The 15211-nt window shown below is 33.8% G+C and overlaps 1 protein-coding gene across 3 annotated transcripts in view; it reads right to left on the bottom strand.

Annotated features, from left to right (window-relative positions):
• LOC111052593 (LIM/homeobox protein Awh) overlaps positions 1 to 15211 on the bottom strand; it is a 247677-nt gene that overhangs the window by 65988 nt on the left and 166478 nt on the right. The window lies entirely within an intron of this gene.

Raw genomic sequence — 15211 nt, 5'->3', positions numbered from 1 at the left:
ATGGCGAAAATGTTGTCAAAAACAGGGTTTTTCGCGATTTTCTCGAAAACAGCTCCAACGATTTTGATTCAATTCAATTTATTTATTCACACACACACACACCACACACACACACACACACATAAGATACATCAATATGAAATAAAAATTAATTACATCAATAAAAAAAAACATTACAGTATAAAATAAATAACATGATTATACCTAAAATAGTCATCGGTAAGCTCTATCAACTGCCACGATTATGAAGTTATACCTAAAATAGTCATCGGTAAGCTCTATCAACTGCCACAAGTACCATATCTGCAAAAATTTCAGGAGCTCCGCCCCTTCTATGTAAAGTTTGATTTCAGATTCCCAATTATCAGGCTTCAGATACACTTGGAACAAAATATTTTGAGTGGAAAAGATTGAACATGAAAATCTCTACAATAATTAATGTTCAGTAATATTTTCACCCAAAATTGAAAATAAGCATGAAATTAGAGAAAATGTGATTATCCAATTGCAAACTGTTGGCAACTGTCGAATCTATTAAATGATTCACTATGAAGAGATAGTAGACCTCGTATGTCCCCAGCGTTATTGTCCTGTAAACTTGAAATGTGCGTGGACACTAGTGTCAGGTGATCAATTTTCATAACGGCAAGGAAAGTTGTGTGAGTGTGCTACACCAGATTTTTGGAGTTTGAAACAGCTAGGATGATATTATGAAATTTATTTTTCTGGGTCACATCAACCGACCGAGGTGAATTTTAATTTAGGTCAGCTGTCTGGTAAGAGCATTTGATCATTTGGTTAAAGAAAGTGTTGATCTCGATTGATGCAGCCCATAAGTAACTAGTAATTCTGTGAACATTAGACCTCGCGCAGTTATAAACCGCAGCCTCATCTTATAATGTCCATCAGAGTAAATCCTGTCTGTATGTCGTGTCGTCGTGTCGGCGAGATATCGGTGTGAAAACGGCTAATGGCTGTTGGGGTTGGTGTAGCAAAAATGCTAACATCTAAAGCTAATCTCCTTCAAGACATACTGGCAACAGGACAGCTCGAGTTCAAAGGAAAGAAAGTTCGAGAGACAATACTATGTTATTTTAGTTATTAATTGCATGCGTTATTGCACGCAATCAATAGTTCATTTATTTATTTATTCACAATGGGGACAACGGGTTTCCCCAAAAATGTCACCTTAACAATAAAAATTTTACAGATGCAAATGAAAAAAGAAAAATAATGATAAAAATAAGACGAACTTATGCAATAATAAATAATACAAACAACACCTAATTCAAAAATGATAAATACAAAGATTTCAAATACTTATGAAAAAAATAAAACAAATTGAGAATTCAAAATTCCAAAACTTATAACAATTGAAGAATATAATAACAAATTATGGACAAAAATTTTATCAATAGAATAAATAACATTTATAACTGAACGACATCCAATACCATAAGCACATCCACACTGATACACAAACTATTTGAATTGAATTGAATTGATTTATTGTTTCACAAAAAAATACTTATAAAACATAAGTAAATATACTAATTTAAAGAAAATTATATCTATGTTTAAACTATTTCACAAAATAATTGAAACTGTACTCACATGGACCTGTCGGTCTGTTCGTGAGTAAGAGTTCGCATAAGTATATTGAAATTCAATTTACACAGATAACTTATCTATGATACATAGAAGTAATATTACTATTATAGATAGCTACCAATATTTAATAGTATTGAATAATACAATATCAAAACTATTTAAATAAAAGATAAAAATACTTATTTAATTTTAATATTCAAGCTCAACTATCAACATTCGCACGGGAAGGGAAACACACACACACACACACACACACACACACACACACACACACACACACACACACCACACACACACACACACACACACACACACACACACACACACACACACACACACACACACACACACACACACCACACACACACACACACACACACACACACACACACACACACACACACACACACACACACACACACACACACACACACACACACACCACACACACACACACACACACACACACACACACACACACACACACACACACACACACACACACACACACACACACACACACACACACACACACACACACACACACACACACACACACACACCACACACACACACACACACACACACACACACACACACACACACACACACACACACACACACACACACACACACACACACTACGCACACACATGAGTGAATGAATTCCAAGGCGTTACACATACATTGATTTGATCAATCTACCACACTGATAGTCATTTAAAGATGCCAACCATTCATGTAGCACTTTCTTGTATTTTAGTACAGTACAAGAACCAGGATGACTTATATGGGGGGGAGCATTCCGCAGAATCATATCAATTACATAAGAGACATTTCTGTCGCAAACAGCTCGCGAATTTCTCTCTAAATTGGGATGCAGAAGAAGTCCGCTTCTAGTCCTATGTTCTTGTTGTGCTGGAATATTCAAGTTCATTTTATTCTTGAACGCATACATTAAGACAAATTCAACATAAAGCTTCTTAATAGTTAGAACATTAAAATAAACAAATAAACGTTCGGAAGAATATGTTCTTTCCAGGCCCAGTCCGGCTTTGATAATAGCTTTCTGAGTCACTGAAAGTTCTGCAATCTTAGTATCACACGCACCTTCCCAGACAATAATTCCATAGGTAAGGATTGACTGCACAAGTGCGTGATACACTGTCCTCAATTCCTTCGTGTTAAGAATGCCCTTCAGTTTTGAAAAAACAGAAATCAATTTCCGTAATTTTTATTTCAAGTAGAAAATGTGTGGATGCCAAGATAAATTATTATTATTCATGATTATACCCAGGTATTTGAACTCGTTGACCGATTCAATCACCTGGCAATCACTGTCATCATTACAAACCTGACCACAAGAATGTAGTTTTAGCAGTAAATTTTCCAGAGGGGCGCGGTTTTTATGAAGGAATATTGGAAGAATTTTGGTCTTCTTCGCATTCATACTAAGAATGTTGTCGTCAAACCAATTTTTGAGTGTAATTAAGTCTCTGGATTCCTTCTCGTATACTTCCATCCAGCTGTCTGCCTCAAAATAGACTGCAGTGTCATCAGCAAACAGTAGCATTCTACCCGATATATCAGATTTGATAATGTCATTGATGTATATAAGGAATAAGATTGGCCCAAGTGTGCTTCCTTGGACAACCCCAAAATCGATACTTCGCACCTCACTATTTACAGAATTTGTATTGTTGTTATTTATATTATTGCTATTAATTCCATTGTTACCACCATTGTTACTATAACTGAATGGACTATTTATGTTTACTATTTGTTTGCGACCCGACAAGTAGCTTCCGATCCAATCATGAGAAGCGCCAATTATCCCAATATTTTTCAATTTATTAAGCAATATTGCGCGATCGATAGAATCGAAAGCCTTTGCCAGGTCAACAAACAGCAAAAGAATATATTTGTTATTATTAATGCCTTTTCTCAAGTAGTCACTTAGTTGATAGAAGCAGTTGGAAGAGTTGCAGTCGTTCCTGAATCCAAACTGGCAATCAGATAATAATTTGTTTTTTTTTCAAATATTGAGACAGTTGGTTTTTGTAGCATTTTCCAATAACTTTTGAAAATACACTCAGTAAAGATATTGGACGGTAGTTATTTTTATCTCCCTTATCACCTGACTTGTATAGAGGAATAACCTTAGCCAATTTGAAAATATTGGGGAAAATACCTGAATTGAAACTACAGTTAATAATATGACAAAGTGGAATAGTAATAAAATCTATGCCATTTTTCAACAAATAACCCGATACATCATCGCAGCCAGGAGCAGAACCTCCGCGCATTTCCGCCACACACTGTCTAACCTCCTGCTCTGACACTTCTCTGAATTGCTGGACAGGAGGACAGACAGGGCGGACTGGAGCTCTAAGTCTCTGGTTTCTTTGCTTAATCTCATCAGCTAGCCTGGCTCCAACATTAGAAAAGTAAACGTTAAATTCATTTGCTATATCTACCGCAGACTTGAGATTGTTGTCGCTATTGTTACATTTTGTGTAATAGGAAAAGAAGCAGTTTTGTTGCTAGACCCTGATATCTCGTTTATTGTTTTCCAAAAATTTTTGGGGTTATTTTTTGAATCTAATAGTTTCCTTTTGAAATATTCTTTTTTGTTTTTTTTAACAATTTACTCAACATACTGCGATACTCATTATATTGCTGAATGAGATTGGGGTTGAAGGGCTGACTTTTAATTAATCTGCTTAATCTATTTCTTTTTTCTATGGATCTGATAAGCCCATTTGTGATCCATGGCTTTAATTTTTTGAATTTATTACTATTATTACACCTATTTATAGTTGTAGAGCAGGTCTGATGGAGCAGAGCTATAAGCTCCATGAACTTCTCAGCACAAAAATTAGGATCCTGTGAAGAGATTACTTCATCCCATGACTGTTCGGCCAGAAGTTTAAAGAAGTTTTCATTATCAATTTTCTTGAATTTGGAGTTTTGAATATGAGAGCTATTGTTATTTTCATTATGCTTTATGGTGATGCCTATTGCGTAGTGATCCGTGATATCGGATTTAAATACTGCTGGAAAAAGAGAATTAGTATCTGGGTGTCTAACAAATAAATGATCTATACATGAAGAAGAAAAAGGAGTTTCCCTAGTCGGAGAATCAATGCAGCAACCAAAGCCGGCTTCATAAAGCACGTCAAGATACCTGTTGCTCAGGCTGCTAGTTTGTTCATTGAGAATATCACAGTTGATGTCACCGACAATTACCTCTATCTTATTATTATTATTATTATCATCATCAGTATCTTTCTTCAAATCCATCGATAAAACCGGCCATGTCAACATCATGACAGCGATAAACACAAAGTAAATTATAGCATTGGTTTTCTTTATCGCACTTCAAGTTGAGACAACGCAATCCCGCAACTTCCACCTCGTTACACGATGAAGACAACTCCGAATTTACGTATACTATTATACCATCGTTTTGGTTGTATTTAGTAGTAGTTTGATATGCCAAATATCCATCCAAACAATTTACATAATCATCCTCACACATCCATGTCTCGGTCAGCACGAGAACATCAAATTTGAAAGCTATAAAATCAAGGTATTAAATAGAGATATCCGAATGTAGTTAATTTTAATACTTTTTCCCACCTTTACAATGTTATATTTTGCAAATTGTATCTCAATATATAGCATAAAAAATACAATTGATAATATATGTTGTATGCAGGAATTTTAGTAATTTTAAGCCTATGAGTTTGAAGGTAAATCTTTGACAAAAATAAATTATAACTTCATCATCCACTATTATTCTGATTTCCTTTGCTTAATTTTAATTTTTAATGGTCCTGTGTTTGAGTTTCCTTGCTGTAGCAACCTAATTTTCTTAAAAGCACAATGATAAGTTAAATTTCAATGTACATTTTAATCTAATAATTATGTTAATTTCGAAGGCGTTTCATGATGATATTAATGTCTCTGAAATGGGAATGCAATTATCAACAACATCGCAAACTCTAGTGAATTTGACAGAAGAAAAAACTTTCCTTGTCAAAAATTTGCGAAAAATATCAAATGAAGCCAATTTCAATCTTTCAAATTTACCACACAGTAATCAAGTAATATTTTTCACAACTGTAGGCTACTCATATAAAATAGTATGATAATATATTTAGTATTCCAATAAAACTTAAAATTTAGTTTTTGAAAAAATGATATTTTCAAGCCCAAAAATCCATTGAAGAATTGAAGAATTGTTTGATCAAGAGATTCAATTGATTGATGATAAAGTTCAATTGCGCCGTGAACATAGATAATTTGATCTTAATCAAGTGCAATATTTTATAAAAAGTTTGGAGAAAAAAGTCGCGTTGCACATACATACATAGAAATGATACTCATAAATCATTCGTAAACAGTACAGGGGGAATACTTTCACCATTGAAAATATTCATTTGCCCCCATGCAAAGCCTATGGTAGTTATTGGAATACTGTGTATCCTTTCCTGCTCAAACCAAACATGTACTGTAGCCTACAGAAAAGTCACGACATGCCAATTGGAGAATTTTCTCATTTTCAATTGATATCTTCTCATTTACAGTTGACAATTTCTCAAATATAATTCACTATTCTCAATTACATGTGATGACTTCCCAAATACAATTGACTATTCTTATCTACATTTATATGGCATTCTCTCAATTATAAGTGACTATTCTCAAATACAATTAATACTTTCTTAAATTAACTTGATACCTTCTCAAGTACAATTGGAAAAAGTGTAGTTAACCTCACCCCCCCCAAGCGTTCTTATCAATGCTTTTCTGATACATTGATAAGAGAAATAACGCTTATTGCTTGAATTCATTTATCTCAACTTGAGACAAACTGAATTCAAGCTCATTATAAATATATAAGGTTGATTTTTGAAAATCTGAATTATTTGAATAGTCATTGCTCTATGTTCAATGAGTGTTGAACGGATAAATTTGACGTAGCAGATATTTTACTAATATGATCAACCTAATCTGTCGAAAAACTGCTGAATTTTTAATTGGAAAAACGTTGAAGATACAACAACCAAGCTTCTATAAGATTAAATTGTACAAAGTTTAAATTCAAAGACATCTTTTTATCTTGTATCAGTCTTTATTCAAAAGCGGTTGATTATGTTGAGTATTATAGAAAATAAAAAGATGAATGTTTCAATTGGGTAAAACTTTTGAATTGGGATTTTATCTATGTAATTAATAATTTAAAGGGAATCTGATAGGATACATTTTTCCACAACCTGTCCTCATTTTGGTTTTTCCAAAAAATGAATAAGATGATTTGAATGCCTCTTTGAAAATAATCACAAATTTTTCAATACATGGTTATAGTTGCTTTATTATTGGGAATAATGTAGTTTCAGAATAGGAATTTGAAATTGTTGGGTAGAAAACTCTCTTCTTTGATCAGCACCAATGAACGTCTCCATGAATGACCTTGCCATTCAGAGTCATTCCAATCTTTCTCAATGAGAGAAAAACTGTGATGATTTTTTTTTAATAATTTTACTGTTTATAAAACGCTTCTTTAGGTCTATACTGATTGATACAACAATAAATTCTTATTTAAATTGTATACTCATCAATCTTCTACAAGCTCAGTTGTCTCAAGTTTGTCTTTTCTCCAATTCATAATGCATTCGCTTCAAACGTGAAAAGGTAGAGAATTCCGTCAATTTTGTAGTCAAGTGGAAAAGAGTTGACATTACTGCCCACTCTTCGCCAATCAAATAAAAAAATAAAATACAGTAGTGATTCTATTCCAATTTTTCCACTTTTTGAAAGGAACGTATGAAAGTTTCACACACATACTTCAACAGGAGAGAGAAAAACAACACAATAAAAACTTCCAACATAAAAGAGCTTCAAAATTTGAGACAGAGAATAGTTTCTCAGCATCGAGAGACTCCGAGATAGAAAATACAGTGTACATTTAAGTCAGACAGAGACAATCTTATTAGTTGGAGGAAAAAGAGGTTGAATAACCCTGAAAAAGTTGGCCATATATTTTTCAACATACTTTTAGACTACCTTGAAAAGCTTAGAAGAATGAGCTGTGGTATGAGATGTATCTATCCTTATTTCTGATGCCCCTTCATAGGATGCCCCGAACAAGAACGTGTGCATTGCTAGTCTCAAAAATAATATCAAAAACATACTTTATTTCTATTTAAAAAGAAACGATGGTATATATTTTTACAATATTATGAAAACAGAAAGAATTCCTCAGTAGAACAAACAGATAATATAAATATTTAGGAGTTATAATAGACGACTTACTTTGGTGGGACAAACACATCATACAGCAAACAACAAAACTCAGGAAACTGGTTTACAGTTTCATTCAACTCCGACAGATACTCACACTGGATACGTTAAAAATTGTATATCACGCATTGGTAGAGTCAATAGCAAGATATGGAATCCTGGCATGGGGAGCTACGTATTTCTGCCATATCAATCCTGTTTTTAAAGTCCAGAAACTCATCCTCAGAATAATGGGACAGAAACATCCACTCTACCCTTCAGATTCTCTATATGAAGAGCTCCAACTACTGAGCATCCGACAAATTTACATTCACAAATTACTCACATTCATCAGGAAAAACCCGCAGTTCTTTCTCAACATGGACCACACCCACAGCACGCGAAGAAGGAATATTGATCTAGCAGTCCCCAGGATGACAACAACTGCCGCCCAGAGAACAGTCACATACTTAGGACCAAGATTTACAACAGGCTGCCAATGGACATCAAGGAAATGGTACTGGTTAATATATTTAAAGCAAAAACAAAAACTTGGATAATTGAAAATAGAATAAATTATAGTGAAGACCTTATTACAAACTAGATATTATGAATATTATTAATTCATTTTTTATCAATCCTTTTTAAGAGACTATTCTCAAATATTTTTTTCTTTTAGAATCTAATTATTTTCCATCAATAATTTTCTATTTTATATATAGGTATTCATTTACTCATTTTAATTTCTTTTTTCTAAAAATTTTGCTTTTTTTCATTTTATTTCTCACATAAACATTATTTTTCCTTTTAGTTTTGTAATTGCACAATAAACCAGATTTAACAGCTCACATAACACAGATGTTCATAATTTATTTAACAAGCATAATATTTGTGGTTTCCCAACACATATTTTATATATAGTGGGGGCCACAGAAAAAAAAAATAAACATTCAATCACAATGTGCCACTGCGAAGCGTGGCAGGGTACAGCTAGTATTATATAAAAGCGAAATGGCACTCACTCACTTACTCGCAGAACTAAAAATCTACTGGACCAAAAACGTTCAAATTTGGTAGGTATGTTCAGTTGGCCCTTTAGAGGCGCACTAAGAAATCTTTTGGCGATATTTTAACTCTAAGGGTGATTTTTAAGGGTTTAAAGTTCGTCTTTTAGCATGTATATTATTATTCCAATATCTTAAAATTATAATTGGAATGTCCATACCATATCTATATATATAAAAATGTTATGTTGGTTTGTGTGTAATGCAAAAACTCCAAAAGTACTGGACCGATTGAGTTGAAATTTTAACATGATATAAAATCCGCATCAAGGATGGTTTTTATCTACTTTTTACAATTTTCAGGGGCGCTACGCTCGCCCGAAAATTTTTAACTTTTTGTTTATGGATTTTTCCGATTTTTGACTTCACATTCGGGGTCAGCTCGCGAAAATAAGTCGATTAAAAAAAAAAAAATTGACCGGGCTCGCAGGGTGGCCCGGGGGGAGGGGGTGAAACTTTGGCCATTTTTGGCCAGATTTGAGCTGAGCGCTGCTGCAATCAAAGTGCAAAATCTGACCGCTAGATAGCGCGCATGTTTCAAAACGCAGCTTCAACAGGTTCGTGAGATATAGAGTACCGGTAAACTACACTCTTGATTACCGTATGTTTTCCGTTACAATTATTGGATTTCAATTACTTTCGCAATTCAGAACAAAGAAAGCATACCGATGCTTTTTTTTCGATAATAAATTCGTGTTTCAGTGCAAATAATCGTGTTACTTGTGTTAATATTGTAGTAATTTCAATCAGTGAATGGATCGATACCGGTACTGTGCTACAATCAATTGGCGATTCAGTCGATAGTGTGAGTATAATCTTATCGATGTAAATCAATCTTGTAATGAATAATAATTATTGAGGCTTTTATTCTTGCATTTGTGTATTCATAATTTCTCAATTGTCAATGTTTCATAATCCTCCAAACCTTAGTTCATAAGCTGATCGGCTTATCTTATAGTTTCAATATCTTATTTCTTTTTCATATTCATGCTATGTTCCTTCTATCATAAAACAACGAGAAATAAAAAAAATTCTTATCTCTTTTCTACTAACATACCGGCATTTGACAACGGTGTTGTTGATAATACGATCTGGGCTGTGTTGCATGCTAAAATACAAAGTAGGCTAATATTTAGTAGTCAGCTGGTTATTTGATCATATAAACAAAATGAAGGGATAGATTATAATAATGTATTAGTCTATCTTTAGAATTGTGTGGTCTAGATTTAGATGTGGATTGCTTTTCACATGGACAACTGTATGTTGCGTGTCCCCGAGTCGGCAAACCAGATAGTCTTTATATTTACGCAGACAGTGGAAAAACAAAAAATATTGTATATAAACAAGTATTGCAAAATTAAACTTATATGAAATGTATTCTTTGTTTTTTCTCATTTCTCAACCATTCGCAAACAGAGAGTGAGAATAGGGAAAAATCTGAGTGCAGAAGAAGGCCTTCCTGTAAAATTCGGCGTGCCACAAGGAACAGTTCTTGGTCCGATACTGTACCTCATCTTTGCCAATGAGTTGTGCTCACTCGACATTGGTGGCAAGATTATTGTCTTTGCCGACGACACAGCTGTGATATTTCAAGGCAACAACTGGAACGAGACTTTCATAACCGCTGAATTAGGCATGGAAAAAATTACACTTTGGCTCCACAGTAATATCCTGACTCTCAATTCATCAAAAACTAAATTTCTAGCATTTTCACTGACGGACTCCAAAAAACCTGTACGAAATACAATCAAGTTACATCACTGCAAAATAAATCGCATAGACTGCAATTGTCCATCAGTAGAACGAACAGATAATATAAAATATTTAGGAGTTATAATAGACGACTTACTTTGGTGGGACAAACACATCATACAGCAAACAACAAAACTCAGGAAACTGGTTTACAGTTTCATTCAACTCCGACAGATACTCACACTGGATACGTTAAAAATTGTATATCACGCATTGGTAGAGTCAATAGCAAGATATGGAATCCTGGCATGGGGAGCTACGTATTTCTGCCATATCAATCCTGTTTTTAAAGTCCAGAAACTCATCCTCAGAATAATGGGACAGAAACATCCACTCTACCCTTCAGATTCTCTATATGAAGAGCTCCAACTACTGAGCATCCGACAAATTTACATTCACAAATTACTCACATTCATCAGGAAAAACCCGCAGTTCTTTCTCAACATGGACCACACCCACAGCACGCGAAGAAGGAATATTGATCTAGCAGTCCCCAGGATGACAACTGCCGCCCAGAGAACAGTCACATACTTAGGACCAAAGATTTACAACAGGCTGCCAATGGACATCAAGGAAATGGTACTGGTTAATATATTTAAAGCAAAAACAAAAACTTGGATAATTGAAAATAGAATAAATTATAGTGAAGACCTTATTACAAACTAGATATTATGAATATTATTAATTCATTTTTTTATCAATCCTTTTTAAGAGACTATTCTCAAATATTTTTTTCTTTTAGAATCTAATTATTTTCCATCAATAATTTTCTATTTTATATATAGGTATTCATTTACTCATTTTAATTTCTTTTTTCTAAAAATTTTGCTTTTTTTCATTTTATTTCTCACATAAACATTATTTTTCCTTTTAGTTTTGTAATTGCACAATAAACCAGATTTAACAGCTCACATAACACAGATGTTCATAATTTATTTAACAAGCATAATATTTGTGGTTTCCCAACACATATTTTATATATAGTGGGGGCCACAGAAAAAAAAAATAAACATTCAATCACAATGTGCCACTGCAAAGCGTGGCAGGGTACAGCTAAAAATCTACTGGACCAAAAACGTTCAAATTTGGTAGGTATGTTCAGTTGGCCCTTTAGAGGCGCACTAAGAAATCTTTTGGCGATATTTTAACTCTAAGGGTGATTTTTAAGGGTTTAAAGTTCGTCTTTTAGCATGTATATTATTATTCCAATATCTTAAAATTATAATTGGAATGTCCATACCATATGTTAATATAGAACTATAATCTAGAGAGAGTATCTCTTCGAAACAGTTGTTCTGGTAACTAAATTAAAAATTTTGTCAGATTGGCATTAAGTTGAGTTGACTTTGTTAGGTTGGCACCAAGTTGAAGATTGAAATGCATTTATCCAGGACCTCCTAAATACCAATTTATCCAGTACCTCCTAAATACCAATTTATCCAGTACCTCCTAAATACCTATTTAGGAGGTCGTGATTTATCGCGGAAAAATTGATTGGGTACTGCTACTTTAATCAGAGCTATTCCTGGGAATATTATATTACTACTAGCCGTCAGGCTCGCTTCGCTCGCCATATCCGTCTAGCCAGGGGGCTCCGCCCCCTGGACCCCAGAATGGATTGTCCAAGAATGAGATGAGCAGACTCGCTTCGCTCGCCTGCATTTTTCATATGAGCATTTTTATCATATGTTAGGACGATCCAGTCGGGGGTACAGACTAAATGTCTGGCCAAACGGATATGGCGAGCGAAGCGAGCCTGACGACTAGTATTATATAGATACAGTAAGTGCTGAAGGCTGTTAATAAAATGGTTCATGCATAGACAAATAAAAATCATGATTCTTCATTCTTGAAATTTAAATATATTTATTTTGATTCTAGATAGGAATTAATTTTTCCAGTAATAATATTGTTTGGAGTACAGGATCAAATATTTCAATGTATTTATGTATATATATTATCAGGGAAAATCACAGACGAAAAATGATTCCAATAATATAATAAATCGAATCAAATCAAATTGGTTTTTATTATCCATGATAACATGAAACAGCTGTTATATAGCTAAGGTGAACGTTATATTTTCGAGCTCAAGATTTAAGTGGTTTTATTCTTCATTTTGTGAATTTAACGTTTTTTTTCATGTTTTTACAAAATTTTTACTATCAATCTATCAAAATTTAAAATTGTTTGTTCTATTCTAATCTATACTCTCAGATTGTGATTTGGTGTAGAAAATTGAAATGGACATAACCTATGTATAATATTTGCACAATTTGAAACTGAGTTAGGAAATTGAAAAAGTTATGGGCAATAACCTGTTTTTTCTTTCCCGATCATTATATTGTTTGTGCTAATCTAATAAATAAATAAATAATTAATAGGGCACAAAAATTCAAATCATACAACAACGCTAAATTATTATAACGCTACAATGATTCATAAGCATAGTTTTATTCAGAATCAAAGTACTTGTGACTGTATTAGCACGATTCAGAACTGGGATAATATACGGTAGCAAATATTACGAGAAGTACCTAATTCCTGATTCACCAAAACAAGTGCAGATCACCATGTACAACGGCCTGTAAACAACTGAACAATGGACAGTTGATAACTGTCTATTTTTCTATTTTATAAACAATCGAATTCATTTCTGGTCAATTATGAATTTAATAGAATCTACCGCGCAGGCGCCAGCAGGCGCCTAAACCCAAAAAAGTTATAATTCATAAAAATATAAGCATAATTTTATTCAGAAGCAAAGTATTTGTGATTCTGCACGATTCAGAAAACATTCCAAACAAGAAGATCGTCAGTCGTTACAATATTGACCCTATTGGAAGCCCCCCTCACTACAATGACAAGGACGCAGTCTGCGCAATCTTCCCCCCCCCCCAACATTAGCACTCCTGGACAATAACAATGTACAGTGTTATACTGTACATTAGTTTCTGCATTTCACCTTTCTTCCAATTGAATATTTGTACCCTATTACCACTTCAAAGAAAGTAAATGTAAATGGAAAAAAGTGAACAGAGAATTGGCTTATCTTGGAAATCTTGCAGTATACTAAAAGTATTTTTTATTGCAGAAATTTTCGTTGAACTATTTCTAAGCATGAACTCTTACTAAGCATGAACTATTTCATTCATATTATCCAATAACTTACTTTTTCTCAAGAATTTACGAATGATTGGTTGTTTTCTAATTACAGTATAAGAAAAAAATATGTAAAACTTGATCTCTCCAAAACTAAATTTTTCCCGGGTAGTATCATGTAAATTTCTTGGGTTGAATTTGAATTGCCATGCATGGCCGAGCATGGATAATAAAGAATTCGATGAGAGAAGAATGAACCATGTCTCCAAAATAGCTGTACAAATAGAATATAGTACAGATTTCATGAGATATTGAAATGAAATGGGAATAAATAATAATATGGATGTCAAACCACTGTATAAGCATATAGAATAATAGAGCATATTATATGAATATAGTATATAACATAATACACAATAGCGCAGACAAGAAGACGGGCAATATCTCATTGAACAAAGACAATCAATTGTTTCGACGACTGAAAACCAGTTTTCCAGTTCACCGGAGTGAGTCTTTGTACTCACAATCATAGCAGTTGGGACTGAGTTAGTGAGTTCGACCACACTTTTTCGAAAGGCTAGTAGGGAATTGAAGCTTTCTCGATTGAGAGTACTTTGCAGGTACTTCGTTCTAGCGTGTTTCGGACGCTATTCTTCAACTGATAATCATGAAAATGGTACCAAATTGTTAAAAAAATTTGGACATCTGGCGCCATACCGCCAAATTTTGATATCACTTATCAATTTTTTCCTATTGAACGTCAAACTTTGCCAAATTTTCTCCAAGTTCATCGGATATAAAGTAATTTTATAGTTGGAAAATTGGAATTTGGCGGTACGGCGCCAGATGTCCAAATCTTTCTGAACAATTTGGTACCATTTTCATGATTATTGGTTGGAAAATAGCGTCCGAAACACGCTAGAACGAAGTGCCTGTTTCAGCCCTTTTTCCGAATTATCATTGCTCTTAACTATCATAAATAACGCTTTCCGGAATTCAGCGTGAGAAAACCAGAAGAAATCTGGGCGCCCAGACAAGCTGTTATATATTCTTTGCATCCTATTTTAGTGCATAAGTTGCATTCGATGAGGCATGCAATTTATAGTCTACACAGCTGCTGATTTTTTACCAATGTACATTGAGATATTGAATTGCACTCGTCATGGCATGCGATTTATAATCCACACGACAGCTGATTTATGATGAATAAATAGTCTGATTTTTACTCTGATATTGGCATATGGAAAAGGAGGCTCTTTTTTCCTTTTATATTATCCTTGAAAAGCAAAATTTCCAAAAACCATGTATATACGTCGACGCCCAATTTAAAAAGGGACATACCTGTCAAATTTCATGAAAATCAATTACCACGTTTTGCCGTAAATGCGCAACAT

The sequence above is a fragment of the Nilaparvata lugens genome, chromosome 6 (assembly GCF_014356525.2).
Source record: "Nilaparvata lugens isolate BPH chromosome 6, ASM1435652v1, whole genome shotgun sequence".
NCBI classification, from domain to species: Eukaryota; Metazoa; Arthropoda; class Insecta; order Hemiptera; family Delphacidae; genus Nilaparvata; species Nilaparvata lugens.
The sequence above is the reverse complement of the archived record's forward strand: the minus strand, read 5'-3'. Positions and strand labels throughout refer to the sequence as shown.